The following is a 15,826-nucleotide window of genomic DNA, read 5'->3' as shown; positions in this document are numbered from 1 at the left end:
AAACTAAGCTCAAAGCTTGATACCTATCCAATTAAAAAGTAGACTCACTTTCACCCTCTTTTGAATATGGTCCAACCTTGGGCAAATGTTTCTTCTAATGAGAGAAGGGACAGAAGCCGTCTCCTCCTCCTTCTCCTCCTCCTTCTCCTCCTCCTCTCTTCCCTCATCTTTCTCTCATCTTCTCTCGCTTTTCCTCTGCCCCCCCTTTTCCTCTTCTTTCCTCTCCTCTTTCATTCTTCCTCCTTCCTTCCTCTTCCTTTCTCCCTAACCCCTCTCTCTGTGGGCAGTTTCTACCCAAGTCCTTGCAATTGCTGTATTTATGAGCAAAATACTCTCATTATTTTAGCCATTAAGCTCTTTGGGACAGTTTGTTGTACAGCAATGGACAGATTATGCCCTTATGTGCTCCCCAACAGAGTAATTACATTCTATTTCTGCTCCCATTATGGATCTCCTTATTTTCATACTCTCCTTTGTTGCTATTAAAATATCTCTTTATGATGCCTTACCATTGCCACTATTCATTATGAAAACAACAATGCTCATCCCCCGCAGCTGTTGCAATTCTGCCATCAAAGTTGAACTTAATATGCAAATTTAGTTTACATAGAGGCATTACAAAATAGCTTCTCAGAATAATGACCCAGGGCTTAATTTCTCTCATACAAAAGGTCTAAACTGGTATTTCTGGCAGATGTGTCACACGAAGAGGTCCTTAACCTCTCTTTTCGTTTGGCTCTGCGTTCATCAAAATTCTTCCTGGAAACATTTGTCTCAAGATGGCTGTTCTGGTCTCTGTGACCCTATAGCTCTGTAGCGTCACTTGATTTTGATTGACTTAAAATTATTAATGTGGAGGTTGACTTTAATCCTTAGTCTCTCACTCACTTCTTGCAGATGACATTTCTGACTTAACAGGCTAAAATTCTTGACTTTGAATAACTGCCTTTTCTCTGGTGAGAAGTGACTTTTGTATCTCAAAATCGAATTGTAAGGTGAGCTATTTTATGTAACTGGTGGAGGGTGTAACCAAGTGTGAAGATCGGTGGGTCAGGGGAAAGGGCCGAATGAAGGACTGGCAATGAGTGAGTTCGTTGAATTTGGAATGCAAACTAGACACACCAATGGAGAAATTACCAGAAGCGCAAGCCTAAACCTCAGCTGCACTAGGCTTTGAATGGAGAGATGGCTTGTAGGTAAATGGTGGGTACTTAATGGGAGCCCAATTTTAAATCCAGACCCCCCCCCAAAATCCAGACATGGAGGATGAAGAAAAGGATCAGTGATTAAGAGAAAGTAGTACTCTTGCAGAGAACCTAAGTTCAACTTCCTGTAACTCCAACTCCAGAAGATCCAATGCCTTCTTCTGGACACTGTGAGCAACACACACACACACACAAACACACACACACACACACACACACACACACACACACACACACACACACACAGAATAGAAAATAATTTTTTAAAATCCAGGCTTGGCTATGCTAATAGGAGTGGGTGTTAGAGACTTAACAATCACTGAGGATTGCTGGTGACCAGCCTAACTCCAGGTTCAGTGAGAAATCTTGTTTGAATGGAATCAGGCAGAGAGTAATAGAACAGGACACTCAGCACCCTCGTCTGACCACACACACACACACACACACACACACACACACACACACACACACACACACGTGCTTGTGCCACATTTACCCACACACAGGAAGAAAGAAATAAGGAGTTTTTCTAATAATTAAGATTGAAAGTTTGCTGATATTTGGGTCGTGTGATATTTATAGGAGTAGATGAATAACGATAACATCTAAAAAGGGGGCTTATGGGAGAGAGGGAAGGGGAGCCAAGAGACTGAATACTTAGCACAGTGTTAGGCTCAGATAGAGTTCCATTCTATCTGCTTCTTTAGTTTTAGCTGTCTTTTGCTGAGCAGGTAAGAGAGTATTGGGCAGGAGTTACACTGCCTAGTTAAAAACTGGTAAGTCGCTGCTAATGTTGGTTTTAATATATGCTCCCCCATCCCTTGTTTGATTTTTGATTTTTGTAGTATTGGTTTGCCTCACACTCACATGTAGTCCTAGCAGGTGTTTAGGTTGTGACCTTTCTTCCTCATCCTCCCAGGGCTAAGGTTACAGATGTGTGCCACAGAATTCTGATAATGACCCCCTTTTAAATTATAATTTACTCAGATTGCATCCCGATTGTTATCCCCTCACTTCTAACTTCCCATTCCCTGCTCTCCTCCCGCCCCCACCTCTTCTGCCCAGTTCCCCTGCAATGGACCTTTGACAGAAGGGGACCTCCTCCCCCACCATATGACCATAGCCTATCAGGTCTCATCTGGATAGCCTGCTTTCCCTTCCTCTCTGTGACCCCTTTTAATGTTTAATCTTCCTTTAAGTAAGCTAAAATGTTGGGGATTAGGATGATCTTGCCTATCAGATTACCCTTGTGTTACTATTAGCTGCTTTGAACACTCCACAGATGCCCTGAGGAAGCCAGCCACTGTTGCTGGCTCCCAAAACACAACCTGGTTCCTAAAGGCACTGTTGCACACACAGCTGTTTTAAGTGGGGCTGGGCGGTGGTGGCGCAGGCCTTTAATCCCAGCACTCAGGAGGCAGAGGCAGGCGGGTCTCTGTGAGTTCAAGGTTGGTCTACAAAGAGAATTGCAGGACAGCCATGGCTATTACACAGAGAAACCCTGTCTTTTTTATTTTAATTTTATTAACTTATTCAGATTACAATTAAATTGTTATCCCTTCACTTGTATCCTCGCATTCCTCCCTCCCTCCCGCTTTCACCTCATTCCCCTCTTCTAGGTCTAAGACCAAGGGGGACTTCCTCCCCCACTATATGGTCATAGACTATCAAGTCTCCTCTTGGTAGCCTGCTTATTCTTTCTTTGAGTGCCATCAGGCCTCCCCACTAAAGGGAGGTGGTCAAATATGGGGCACCAGAGTTCATGGCAGAGTCAGTCCCCACTCTCCACATAACTGTGGAGAATGTCCTGTCCATTGGGTAGATCAGAGTAGGGGTTTGTTGTTTACTACTTGTATTGTCCTTGGTTAGTGCAATAGTTTGAGCAGACCCCCCTCTCCGCCCCAGGCCCCGATCCACCCATCATGATGTTCTTCTTGTAGGTTTCTAGGACCCTCTGGGTCCTTCTATTTCCCCATCTCCTATATTTCTCTTACCTAGAGTCTCAGTAGGATGTCCTCACATCTATGCCACTCTCCTGGTAAGTGAAGATGAGAAACCCTGTCTTGAACACACACACACACACACACACACACACACACACACACACACACACACACACACACAAAGCAAGTGGTGAAATTTTTTTGCTGTCACCAGCCGTCTCCAATCAGGGCAGAGGATGAGACTTCACTTGGCAGCAGAGCAAACCTCTAGAGCAAACCCAGACCTTCATTTAGATGGACTTCTGTGAATGGTTGCAGATCCTCTTGCCACACACCCCTTGGGCTCTGTAAGTGGTGGTCACTACCTCTTTGGTGTTGCAGTGTCAGGCCTACTCAAGGACTTCTCTGGAGTGCGCTGTTCTTGCCGGCTTCTGATCTTCATCCTTAGAAAAGCAGGGCGAGGGAGTATCATGACAAGAGAAAACGACAGTGGAAGCAGCGGTAGACACAGGCAGACGATACAGAGCTGGTGATGGTGGAAGGCAGCTGAGGAGCTGAAGAGAGTGGCCAGGATAGAAACATTAGTAAGAGGAGCTCAGGAAGCAAAGAACGGCAGGAGTAAAGGGTAGGAGAGAACAGAGAATTAAGGCTACAGAAAGATAAAGGGCTGTGTGTAAAGAGAAGAGAAAGTCCAGGCTGTGATGGCTGGGAAGAGTCCCCGGGAGCTGCCAGGCCTCAGAGGCCCAGACTCGGACGCATTGCTATTTTTGACTGAGGATGACAAAAGCCTAAATCCAGCACCTGTAACACTTGCTGTTGTAGGGCTGAGAGCCCCAGCACCCTGGGGTTGTATGAAAGCAGTGACACTAGAAGAAGCCACCTGCTGTAGTGTACTGCTGTCTGCTGCCGCCATACACAACTCCTGAAGCTAAGGCCAAGGGCTGACAGTGTGGGGCACCAGTGGGTAGCCACAGTGTAAAATGATAAGCCTCCAACCTGGATTCAGGGAGCCATAAGCCTTTGCCTTTTATAGCCTGGAGAAATATTGGGCCCTCGCTCTTAGGATCTATAAGACTCTGGAACTGGGCTATCAAGCCACTAGGTTTTAGATACTCAAGAACCTGGCATTCCCAGAATTGGAAAGCTTCTTGCTCACCCATAGTCCTAATCCACACAGAACAGAAGCACAGGAGCCAGCTAACTACAAGGCCTTTTTTATTTTTTAAAGATTTATTTATTTATTATTATATATAAAGTACTCTGCCTGCAGGTACACCTGAAGGTCAGAAGATGGCATCAGATCACATTATAAATGGTTATGAGCTGCCATGTGGGTGCTGGGAACTGAACTCAGGACCTATGGAAGAACAGTCAGTGCTCTTAACCTCTGAGCCATCTCTTCAGCCCCTAGCTACAAGACCTTTAAAGACGGTTATACAAGCTTCCTGGGCAAAGAGAGAAAAGGCCATGCCCACACTGTGGAATTCGAGGGATCTCTTACAATGACCCTTGGCTCCAAATAGTTCTACTCCACTCCATCAAGTCTTTAATTCGTATCTTGAAAGTATTCCATCAAGAGATCTCTTCCTGCCAAGTAACAAGGAGGGCCCGAGGGAGGATGTTTGCATCTCACTGAGAAGGAGAAATAGAATAGACAGAGGAAGAGAGGGAACAGGCTAGGAGAGGGAGCGCTGTGGGAAATGAGGGTGGGGACCAGATGTGCAGAGAGGGGAGGATGTGTAGGGGGGAGGTTGTCTGGGAGGGCAGAGGGCTTGCAGAGAGAAGAGAAATCATGGGCAGAGTCATCTCTGTGACAAACTGGAGACCTAGGACAGGGTAGGCTCCTGGGAGGATATGGAGGTGACTCTCACTGAACCCCCTAGCTGTGGGGGACATGGAGACTGAATAGACCACCCTGTAACCTGACAGGACTCTTAGTGGAGGGAGGAGAACACCAGCCCACCCAGAAAAACCTTCAACCTAAAATTGACCCTGCCCACAAGATGTGCAAGAAGAAAGGTAGAGCAGAGACTGAGGGACGTTCCAACCAATGCCTGGCCCAACCTGAGACCCACGCCATGGGAGACAGCCAATTCCCGACACTTTAAATGATACTCCGCTGTGCTTGCAGACAGGAGCCTAGCAGAGTTGTCCTCTGAGAGGCTCTACCCAGCAGCGGTCCAAAACAGATGCTGAGTCTTACAGCCAAACACTGGGCAGAGTGCAGGGAGCCTTGTGGAAGAGTGGAAGGAAGGATAGTAGGACCTGGTAGGGACAGGAACTTCACAAGAAGACCAACAGAGCCAACTAACCAGGGCCCAGGGAGGGCTTGTGGAGACTAAAGCACTAGCCAAGGACCATGTATGGACTGGACATAGGCCCTCAACTCAGATGAACCCTATGGGCAGCTTGGTCTTCATGGGGGTTCCCTACTAAGGAGAGCTGGGGCTGTCTCTGACAAAGATTCTGTTGCGGCCTCTTTGATCATTTCCCCGCTGGCAGGGTTGTCTTGCCAGGAAAGGGGATGTGCTCAGTCTTGATGAGAGTTGATGTCCTGGGAGTGGTAGGTGAGGGGGGAGGGGGAACAGAAAGGAAGGGTGGGACTGGGAGGAGAGGAGGGGGCTACGATTGGGATGTAAAATTAATTAATTAATTAATTAAAAAATAAAATTAAGCAGTAGAGGAGGAGGAGATTCCTTCCTAGTGTTCCTTTCCCAAATGTTCTCTCTTAAGTCCAGGGGCTGCCTCCAAGTTTCATTTTAGGGAAAAGAGGCAGACAGAATAAACATCTGTTGAGCAGATGTGCTAAGCTCTATGCCAGAGGGTTTTTATCCTTTCTCTATTTAGTCTGTTTCTTGTGTAATGGCTTATCAGTGGATTTTCTTCTGGATGGTTGGCCAAGGAAATAAGGTCGGGCTGAATGAAAGGGTTGTTCTGGACTTAGAAAGGGAGGGATGGAGCAGAGTGAATGTCAAGTGTACATCTGGTAAAGGGTAAGAACATACAGAAAATAAGGAGCCCACAAGAGGTCAAATGAAGCCAGATTGATGAAGTGCCCTGCCCTGGGCATCCCAACAATTGCCTTGAGTATGAGTTCCAATAATGGGAGGAATGCTAACAATGTTGACAGCAACCTGAATGCCCCCTATTGTTTGCAAGCTTACTTACATATCTAGTCACTCCTCCACCGATCAGGGAAGCAAAAAAAAACAAAAAACAAAAACAAAAACAATACCAAAACAACACAACAACAACAACAACAACAAAAAACCATCCTGTGGCCTTGTGGCATTTAGTGTCTAGTTGTAATATAGTTCCACAATGAGTTGTTCCATGACAAGTGACAGGGAGAAGAAGCATGTTGATCTATGAAGATTTGGCCTCGTTGATCAAGTTGGTGGTGGTCGGCTCTCCTGAGGAAGTTGTACCTGGTTTCCAAACAAAAACTGGTGATCTGGGCAAGGAGGATGAAGTCAGTGTTCTAGGCATAAACACCACCATCATTTGCATTCTCCAGATGGGTCCAGATGAGAAAGAATGTTGTAAGGATGCTGGATTGATGGAGATCTGAGTTCTGGGTCTTGCTGCTCCTTCATTTTCTGTGTGTAATCTACAATAAGCCATCTTTTTTTTTTTTCCTTGCAGACTCTAAGACACCTCTCAATAGCATTGGGATTACAGATGTATACCACAGATCTGGTTTTACATGTGTGTTAGGGATCCGAAATCATGTCCCCAACCCCATACTTGGGTGGTTTTTTTTTTTTATTGGAACTACTTTCACTACCTGCGAAATTCATTACAAACTCCACTATGAAGCCCTGCTAGCCATCACTGGTTCTCTGTGTCCCCAGCAGCTAGAGTAGGCACAAAATCTTAGCTATGTCAATCAGATATACTTACCAGAATACAAATGAAGAGCGCACAAAGAGGAGTTGGGGAGATGGTTCAGTGATGAGAGCATTTGCTGCACAGATGTGAACACCTGAGCTTAAATCCCCCAAGCCCACATAAAAAGTCATGCCTGGTCCCTCACACATCTGTAACCTCAGCACTGTGGACACACATAGACAAGACCATCACTGGGCCTTGATGGCCTGAGCCTAGCTCCAGAGTCATCGAGAGAGCTTGTCACAGGGGGAAAAGGTAGAGAGCAATAGAACCGAATGCTCTGTATCCTTCCTTTCTCTAGTCTTCCTGAGTGCACACATGCGTGCACACAAAAACACATGTACACTCACACATGCACAAAAAAAAAATAAGGAAAAAAGTGGTATGGGTCAAAAGAATTGGGCCAACTTAGGACTTATGCTGGTAGCAGCAGAAATTCTAGGGTTGGAGGCTAGATGTGACAAGAACAATGGTTTATCCAAACTTCCTTTGGAAAATCTGACATCTCACACAACATTCGGTTCCTGCCAATTTGCCAACCTCGCTTCTCAAGCCTTCAGACTGACTCTATGGTTATGGGATGGCCCACCAGTAAATTATTCCTTTTGTTCACAAGTGAATGAGAAATGATCTCTCTGAAGTCATTTGCAAACCAGAATTCAGATGGGTACACTACCACTTATTGGAAAGACACTATATAAGAAGCATTTGGTAAAATACTGTTCTCAAAATCATAACTGCAAGGCAGTTTTATAGGAAAGGAAAAAGAAGTCCAAAGAATTTTTAGAAAATACCTAAGGTTGTATGGTCAGACTTCAATGCCTCTGCCTCAGCTTTTTCAACAAGTCTATGCCGTTGTTCCTCATGACAGACACATTTCTATTACTAAGCAACACAGTTGCCTGATTCCTTTGGCGGGGGTGGGAGGGTGGGGTGGGGTGGGATGGGGTGGGAGGGGGGGAGGGGGGGAGGGGGGTTGGGGAGTGGAGGTGGGGGTCCACATGCACGTGGAGACCAGAGGTTAAATCTTGGTGACTTTGTCAGTCACTCTCTACTTTATGTTTTGACACAGGCCCTCTCACTGCATCTGAAGCTCTCCACTGGATGTGTGATATACCCTAACTGTAGCACAGGTTTACCAGGGTCAAATCTCCCTTGAGCAAAACCAACCAACCAAGAACTAATTGCTACATAACCCATTGTTCTTTGCATTGGCTGGTTTTACTCTACCTCGTCTCTGAAGCATTTCTTTTTTTCCTGAGACATTTCTCTCCCTTAGATTTTTTTTTCCCAAACAAAATTTGTATCAAAATGCTAATCTAAGCAGTGGTGATTGGTTGACCAAAAAACAAAGAGCTGCAATGTGAACAGCCTAAGCCTCTACGTCTGGGTACTAGCACTAACTTCCCAGAAGGCGGCAGTGTTCCTCCACTATGCATTTACTTTATGGCCACTGAGGGGAAGTAGGAAGCTTCAAAAAGGAAATGGGGGTGTTTTGATGTAGGGACAGGGTTGCCATAAGGCTTCAAAAATAATGCTAGAAACCAAGATATTATGTTATTGATATGTCATAACTAATAAATCAACAATTACCAAGCACTTGCCGAGCATCCACTAGGTACAGACTATCATTTGTCACTTAGAAGAGGATGCAAAAAGTTACCAAGTCTCCCTCATTTCAGAGAGGCCCTGGTCTCGTTGAGGAGATGGCCACCACTGCAAGACAGTGTGCCAGCCTGGGCGGGGGTTTGCATCTACACATACCACACCCCCACGATCCTCCATCCAGCTTTACCACGGTGACTCCTTCACCCTTTCCGATTTTTTTTTCATTTAAAATTGTATGTGTTTTGCTTGCATGTATGTCTGTTCACTGTGTGCATGAAGTGCCCATAGATGCCAGAAGAGGACAATAGATTCCTTGAAACAGTGAGCTGCCATGCGGGTGCTGGAAACGCAATGCCTATCTGCCGGAAGAGCGGCCCGTGGTCTTAGCTACTGAGTCACCTCTACAACCCCTTCCCCTCCCCGGCAGCTGCCGCCTTCACATCTATTAAAGCCTCACCCCCAAATCCTTGCTCTGGGGGAGGCCTGCCTGGACCACTCTAGTGACATTTTCAGCACACCCTGTGCTCCCATTCTCCCTGCCCCGGTGCTTCCTTCTCATCACAGTTGCCATCTTCCAATGTCCTGTGTCACTCGCTTTTTATCTTCATGTGTTAGAATCGCATGCTGCCACAAGCAGCCAAGCTCCATGAAGGCCCTGCTTCCTGTCTCCTCTGTTCACTGATACACCCCGGTACCCAGCCTAGTGCTTTCCACATGGAACACTTTTTTTTAAGACTTCAAACTTATGTATTGGAGGCTGTATGTGTAGTGCCTGAGGAAAGTCAAAGGAAAACCTGGAGAAAGTCAGCTCTCTCCTTCTACCACTGGGTTCTGGGGGCTAGAGCTCAGATCATCAGACTGGGCAGCAAGAGCCTCTATTCAGTGAGACATCTTTCCAGGCCCCGCCCCACCATCACCACCACCACCACCGATACCCAGATTGGTTTTAAACAATTGACTTAGGAATGCAAGTGAGTACCAAGTGGTGTTGATGGGCTGACGCCCCTTGAAGGGTGGGGAGGATTTCGTTAGCTGGAGAAGAAGCACCAAGATGAATGTGACCTCTGAGGCATGAAGGCCACGGGAAAAATAGAAACAAGGGAAATGGGTATAATACTTTCTAGGACGGTAGATAAGAAGAGCTATGGCCTTTATGATCAGGCCTGCAGCTGGAAACATCCTTCTGCAATTCCTTTGCTTGTGCCTGGGGTTAGTCTGTCTGTCTCTCTAAATGCCCTCCTCATATATAACAATAACAATAACAATAACAATAATATAATTAATAATGAGGATGCTTTCACTAGAGAGTATTAGAAGAACTAGAGAGAATTTACAAATCATGTATCTGGCTCAGAAAAAGTGTTTAAAGGCAGACATTGTTATGCCAGGGGTATCATACACACGGACACTTGCCAAGCAGGTTAGTTGAAACGTTTACCAAATGTTATCTTAAGTCACTTGACTTGAATGTCTCTCTGTAGCAGGTCTTCTATTAGGGATTAAGGAGGTGACTGTGAAGTGTAAAGCCTTCAGGGGTTTTAAAATTGAGTGTGTTTATACCATGGCATGGTACTGTCAATGGAATTCTGTAGACACTAGTCCTGGTCTACACAGTGGTCCCGATGTCAGTGCCATCCGTCCATCATTTCTGGTAATAAAGCGGGAGACTTCTGTCTTTTTAAAATTAAGCTGCTGTTTGAAGCTCTCAGGTCTGATAATGTGATTAATGCAGACTTCATAGCCAGGGTTTCAGATTCCAAGCACAGCCTTTTTTGGGGGGGGGTGGGGGAGGGATTTGAACCAACTCAATTATACTGTTGGTTGGCTTAATCAAAGGAAAAAGAGCCAATCTGCCTACCCCCTCAGCAAAGCTGAGATAAGGGGACCTGGGGAACTGAAGTGTGTCTCTCAAACCACTTTCTGCCAGCTTATGAAGGATTGCCTCTTCACAGTCTTTGTCCTCACAGAATTAAACCTCTCCAAGTGGAAATGGCACTTGAGGGTAAATACCTTGAAAATGCTTGTAATTTTCTCCCATTCAGTATGTTTCATTTGACACTGCCGTGTCCTAGACACCAGGCCGCTGAAAGGAAAATGAAGTTAAGTGATCAAAACCTTTGGGGCGCACAAATAAATAAATGCATGTTGAGACTGGGAGATTTTTGTTATGCACAGGATTAATGGGACTAGAGGTAATGTAAGAAAAAAAATGGAAGTCTCAGAAAAACTATTTGGGGCCCAGAGAGACTCCGTGGTTAAGGGCACTTGCTGCTCCTGTAAAGGATTGGTGTTCCATTTCCAGCACCAGCATGGCAGACAACCATCTGGAATTCTAGCTCCAGAGGAGTTGACATTTCCTTCTGATCTCTGTGGATCATATACCTGGTACCTGTACATACATGCATGCAAAATGCTCATACACATCACCATCATCACCATAACCACCACCACCACCACCACCACCACTATCATATTTAAAGAGAAAAGTTATTATGTTCTTGGCATGACAGAGCTTAAAGAGAAACAGAGGAGCACATTTGAAAGGAAAGTAAACGTAACCAGATTAAATAGGGACAATGTGAGAGTTGTAACGACTGTAGAAACACAGCTATTCTTGGGACTATTTGTTTGTTTGTTTGTTTCATTTTGTTTTAGTTCGAGACAGGGTTTCTCTGTATAGCTCTGGCTGTCCTGGACTCTCTTTGTAGACCAGGCTGGCCTCGAACTCATAGACATCTGCCTGCCTCTGCCTCCCCAAGTGCTGGGGTCACAGGTGTACATCACCGTGCCTAGCTATTCTTAGGACTATTGAGGTTTCTAACACAGACCTTCTTAAACTGTGGGTCATAAGTGAATGTGGGGGTTAGGGTTGCAGGTGAGTGCCACCATGCCCAGATTTTCATGGAGGTGTTAGGATCCAAATTCAGTTCTTTCTGCTTGCTCAGCAAGCACTTTACAGAGTATTCCATTTCAGTCAGTCCCTTTGATGTCTGTGACTCTTAAAGAACTTCAGAAACTTCCTTAAGATGTTTTACTAAATGTAGTCCTATCTAATTATTTTCTGTAACTGCATGTAGCCAATTACTTATTTATTTTTCTTCTTAAAGATGCAGTCAGCTTACGTTATATTATGGAGGTTTTGTCTGTGTATATGGTGTGCACCATGTCTGTTAGAATTCCTAGAACCGGAGTTATGAATGGTTGTGAGCTACCCTATGGGTGCTGAGAACTAAACACGGGTCCTCTGCAGAGGCAGCAGGTGCTCTCAGCCTCCAAGCCATCGCACCAGCTCTACCAATTATTTTTGAGTTCATCTTTTTGCTTGTTTTTAGTTTTGTGACACAGAGACTGACTATTTAGCTGTAGCCGGTCTGGAGCTCACAATGTAGAATAGGCTGGCCTCAGACCTGCTGTCACCTGCCTGCTTTTCAAATCCTGAGATCACAGGTATAAGCCAGCATACCCAGCCTTGGGTTTGCCTGTTAAGAAGATAATTATAACGTACCCTAAAATGACGAAGTTGTAACCCTCGGTGGAACTAGCCAACAGACCAGCATGTAGCAGTGTTATGAAGAATATGAAAATTTGTTACTTTTTATAACTTTTCTGGGAGTAATTTCAAACATATTTAATAGATATATTTAAAATAGACAAATATAGCATAATGGCCTTCATGCATCTTTCATCCGGTTTCGACAATGACCAAATTGTGGCAGTATTTCTCCATCTTGTCACTGTCTGTGCCTGTCCCCTGTGTCGCTCTGGGCAGATACCGGTCATCATACCATTTCATGTGCAAGTAGTTCAGGGTGCAGCCTCAAAGGAGAAGGATTTCGAACCAGGCTTAAAAAAAAAAAAGCAGAGCATACATTTATTTTTTTTATGTCAGCAAATAATGAGTCATTGTTAAAATTTTAAGATTTGTTTTTATAATAATATTACAGTGTTCTTCAAATATGCAAACCATGAAGATGACAGTATCATCCGATACTTTATAGATGAAGAAAGTAAGGCTTGTGGATGTAAAAGAATCTGCTCCATTTGCCTTATTTAGGAGAAATAAAAAAAAATTGCAGAAACAGGAATACTTGCAGTGGATAGCTGACTGACATGAACAGTAGATTTGAAGGACAGTGAGTCTGAGGCAACAGGTATGAAAAAATCCCTGGTAGACTTGGTTAAGATGATCCATAATTATCCCACAAAGGTTTCCCATGTGCTATGATGGATAAAAGTTCCAAAAGAAAGTCATTTCAAGAGCCTGCGAAGGAAGGAAGGCTGCTGGAAACATCAAGTGCTCAGTCAGGAAAGGCCAGTTTCACCTTTGTTTATATGGTTGTGATATACGACATGACCAACAGAGGGCAGCAATGTGGAAGTAACAGTAGCGTTTGTACAGCCCTGGCTCCACCCCGTGACAACCCAGCCTTCATTCCTGATAGCTCAAACATGTCTGTCATCAGGCCTTTCTCCTCTGACCGCTCCAAGGATGAGTTTGGAAGCCCAGAGGAAATAAAGGTGTTGCTAGGATACTGTTTCTTAAAGTATGTCTCCTCCCAACCTCCAGTGTATTGTGGTTTGAAAGCTCAGTTAAAATGATGAGGTTTGATGTCTCAGTGTTAGTAAAGAAAGTAAAATGTCTCAGGAATGTTGATTACAGGTTATTCCTTATTTAATTGGTTAAATAAAATCTCTCTCTTTCCCTCCCTTCCCCCCCCCTCTCTCTCTCCCCCTTACACACACACACACACACACACACACACACACACACACACACACACACTCAAGCCCCTTGTTCCTTTATCGCTTTTAAAAAACCATGGCCATTAGAATAATTTAAATATATATATATATTTAAGCCATATATATATATGGCTTTTATCTGACAACACATTTGTGGCTATCGCTTTATCTTTATTGGACATCTCTGCCCTGAAGACTACAGTTAGGGCTTGTTACTCAAGCTCGGCAAAAACAGGAATACTTCCAGTGGATAGCTGACTGACATGGACTTAAAACATAGGAAGAAGAAGATGCATTTTTGCTCCCTTTCAATGCTCAAGTCTGTCATCCAGCTGTCTTACTCCACACACGTCACTAGGATGGTTCAAATGAGAAGGAAATTAGAGCCAATCCATAGAAATATCTGGCATCATGACGATTCAGAGCCCTAAATGAAACCATGCTTGAATTTGGTTCTCCCCCTGCGCTGTTCAGTTGTAAGTAGGATTCTGTCTGCTGCAATGAGAAGATCCCTAAATAGTACACCTTGGCATTAGTGAAGTGGCAAGCAAATAATTAAAAACAAAAGTAGCCAGGCTGGGAAATGGCTTAGCTGGCACAGGGCTTGCCAAGCAAGTATTAGGACCACCTCAGTGTAGCTCCTCAGCCTCCACATAAACACACCTCACTGTAGCAGCACACACAGTAGTCCCAGTGTAAGCAGGCAGAGGCAGCCCCTGCCTGGCCAGCCGACAGAGCAAAACCAATGAGTTCTGGGTTCACTGAGAGATCCCTTCCCCCTACATGCGCATGTGTGCGCACACACACACACACATGTGCTGCCCACAAACTAAATAAATAAGAAAGCTATTGTCTGAAGTAATGAAAGCTGACCCATGAGGATACAGCATCATGATGGTTGGTGACAAAAGGAACCATGAGTCAGGGTCTGCTCCAAGAAGGAAGTAGACATCCCGGGGGTACTTTTTTGGTTTTTCGAGACAGGGTTTCTCTGTGTAGCCTTGGCCATCCTGGACTCACTTTGTAGACCAGGCTGGCCTCGAACTCACAGCGATCTGCCTGCCTCTGCCTCCTGAGTGCTGGGATTAAAGGTGTGCGCCACCATGCCTGGCTATCCCGTGGGTACTTGATCATCTTGGGTAGTCTGGAATATTCTCTCTGCCCATTTCTCTGGCTTGGAATCAGCAAGAAGGAGCATTTCCTTATCTCTCTCACTCAAGAGGATTAACTTTCAGAGTTTCTCTTATCTTAAAAGAAGGAATTCTTGAAGCAACCAAAACAGCAAAGTGCTGAGTGTTTGAACTATGTTAACAAAGCAGAGAAGAGACTGTCAGACACTGAGAAAAACACAAGGAAAATGTAGGTAGGGAGTAGTTAAGAGAAAACCGAGCATCCTCCCAGCTTCCCGACTTGGGCTCCTTAGACTATAAGAAAGAATAGAAGAGCAGACACACAGTGGGAATAGGTGTCTGGTTTGAGACCCACAACTTCATTCTTGTATTATCTTGGTGGATGAGGATACTCAAAGCTTTTCCGGTCATTTTTTCCTATCCACACTGTGACTTCCTGAAGCCCTGGGCCTCTGGAGCTCACCAGTCAAGAACAGAACACTCGTTTCTGCTTCATCTGCTGTGGATACACTTCAAGATCTCCCAGAATGCTCCTCTCACAGCAGCTGCATGCACAGCAGCGGCATGTTTGGGAGCCCAGTAAGTATTCAGCAGGGTCCAGGAAGCCAGTCTCCTTGGTGGCACAGTGCCTGAGGCACTTTGCCTACTGGGTGTCTGTGTGTGGGAGCATAAACTCCTTGCACGGGCACAACTCTTCTCCTTCCACCGTGTAGTAGTCATTGCATTCATCTTCCTCCTTCCATTTTCTATTGATAATCAGTTCTTCTCACGTCTCTTTGAGCCCAGTAATGAGAATGGCTCCCTTGTTCCTGATGTCCCTTAACCCACTGCTCTCACTCCCCACAACAGTTCTCCAGGCCAGCCAGTTCCTTGTGCTTTGCCTCCTCGAAACCCGCCCTCCCTCTCAGAGAATCACAGCTTCCAGGCATTGAGCACTGGTTCCCTGAGCTACCTACCACCTTTTGTTTCTGAATTTTGCCCTCCAAGTGTCAGTCCAGTTTAGTGGGCTTGTCTAATCCTGGTTATGCTGGTTGTTTGGTTTATTTGTTTGTTTGTTTGTTTGTTTTTTTGGTCAACGTGACACAAGGGTCATATGGGAAGAGGAAACTTCAACTAAGAAGATGTTTCCGTTGGATCAGCCTATAGGCAAGTCTGTGGGCATTTTCTTGATAAAGGATTGATGTGGAAAGATCCAGCCTTCTATGGGTGGTACCATCCCTGGGTAGGTGGCCCTGGAGTGTATACGAAAGAAAGCTGAGCAAATCATAAGGAGCAAGGCAGTGTATGCCACTCCTCTATGGTCTTC

This window comes from Acomys minous (genome assembly GCF_964271855.1).
Source record: "Acomys minous genome assembly, chromosome: 8".
NCBI lineage: Eukaryota > Metazoa > Chordata > Mammalia > Rodentia > Muridae > Acomys > Acomys minous.
This window is presented reverse-complemented; position numbering follows the sequence as displayed.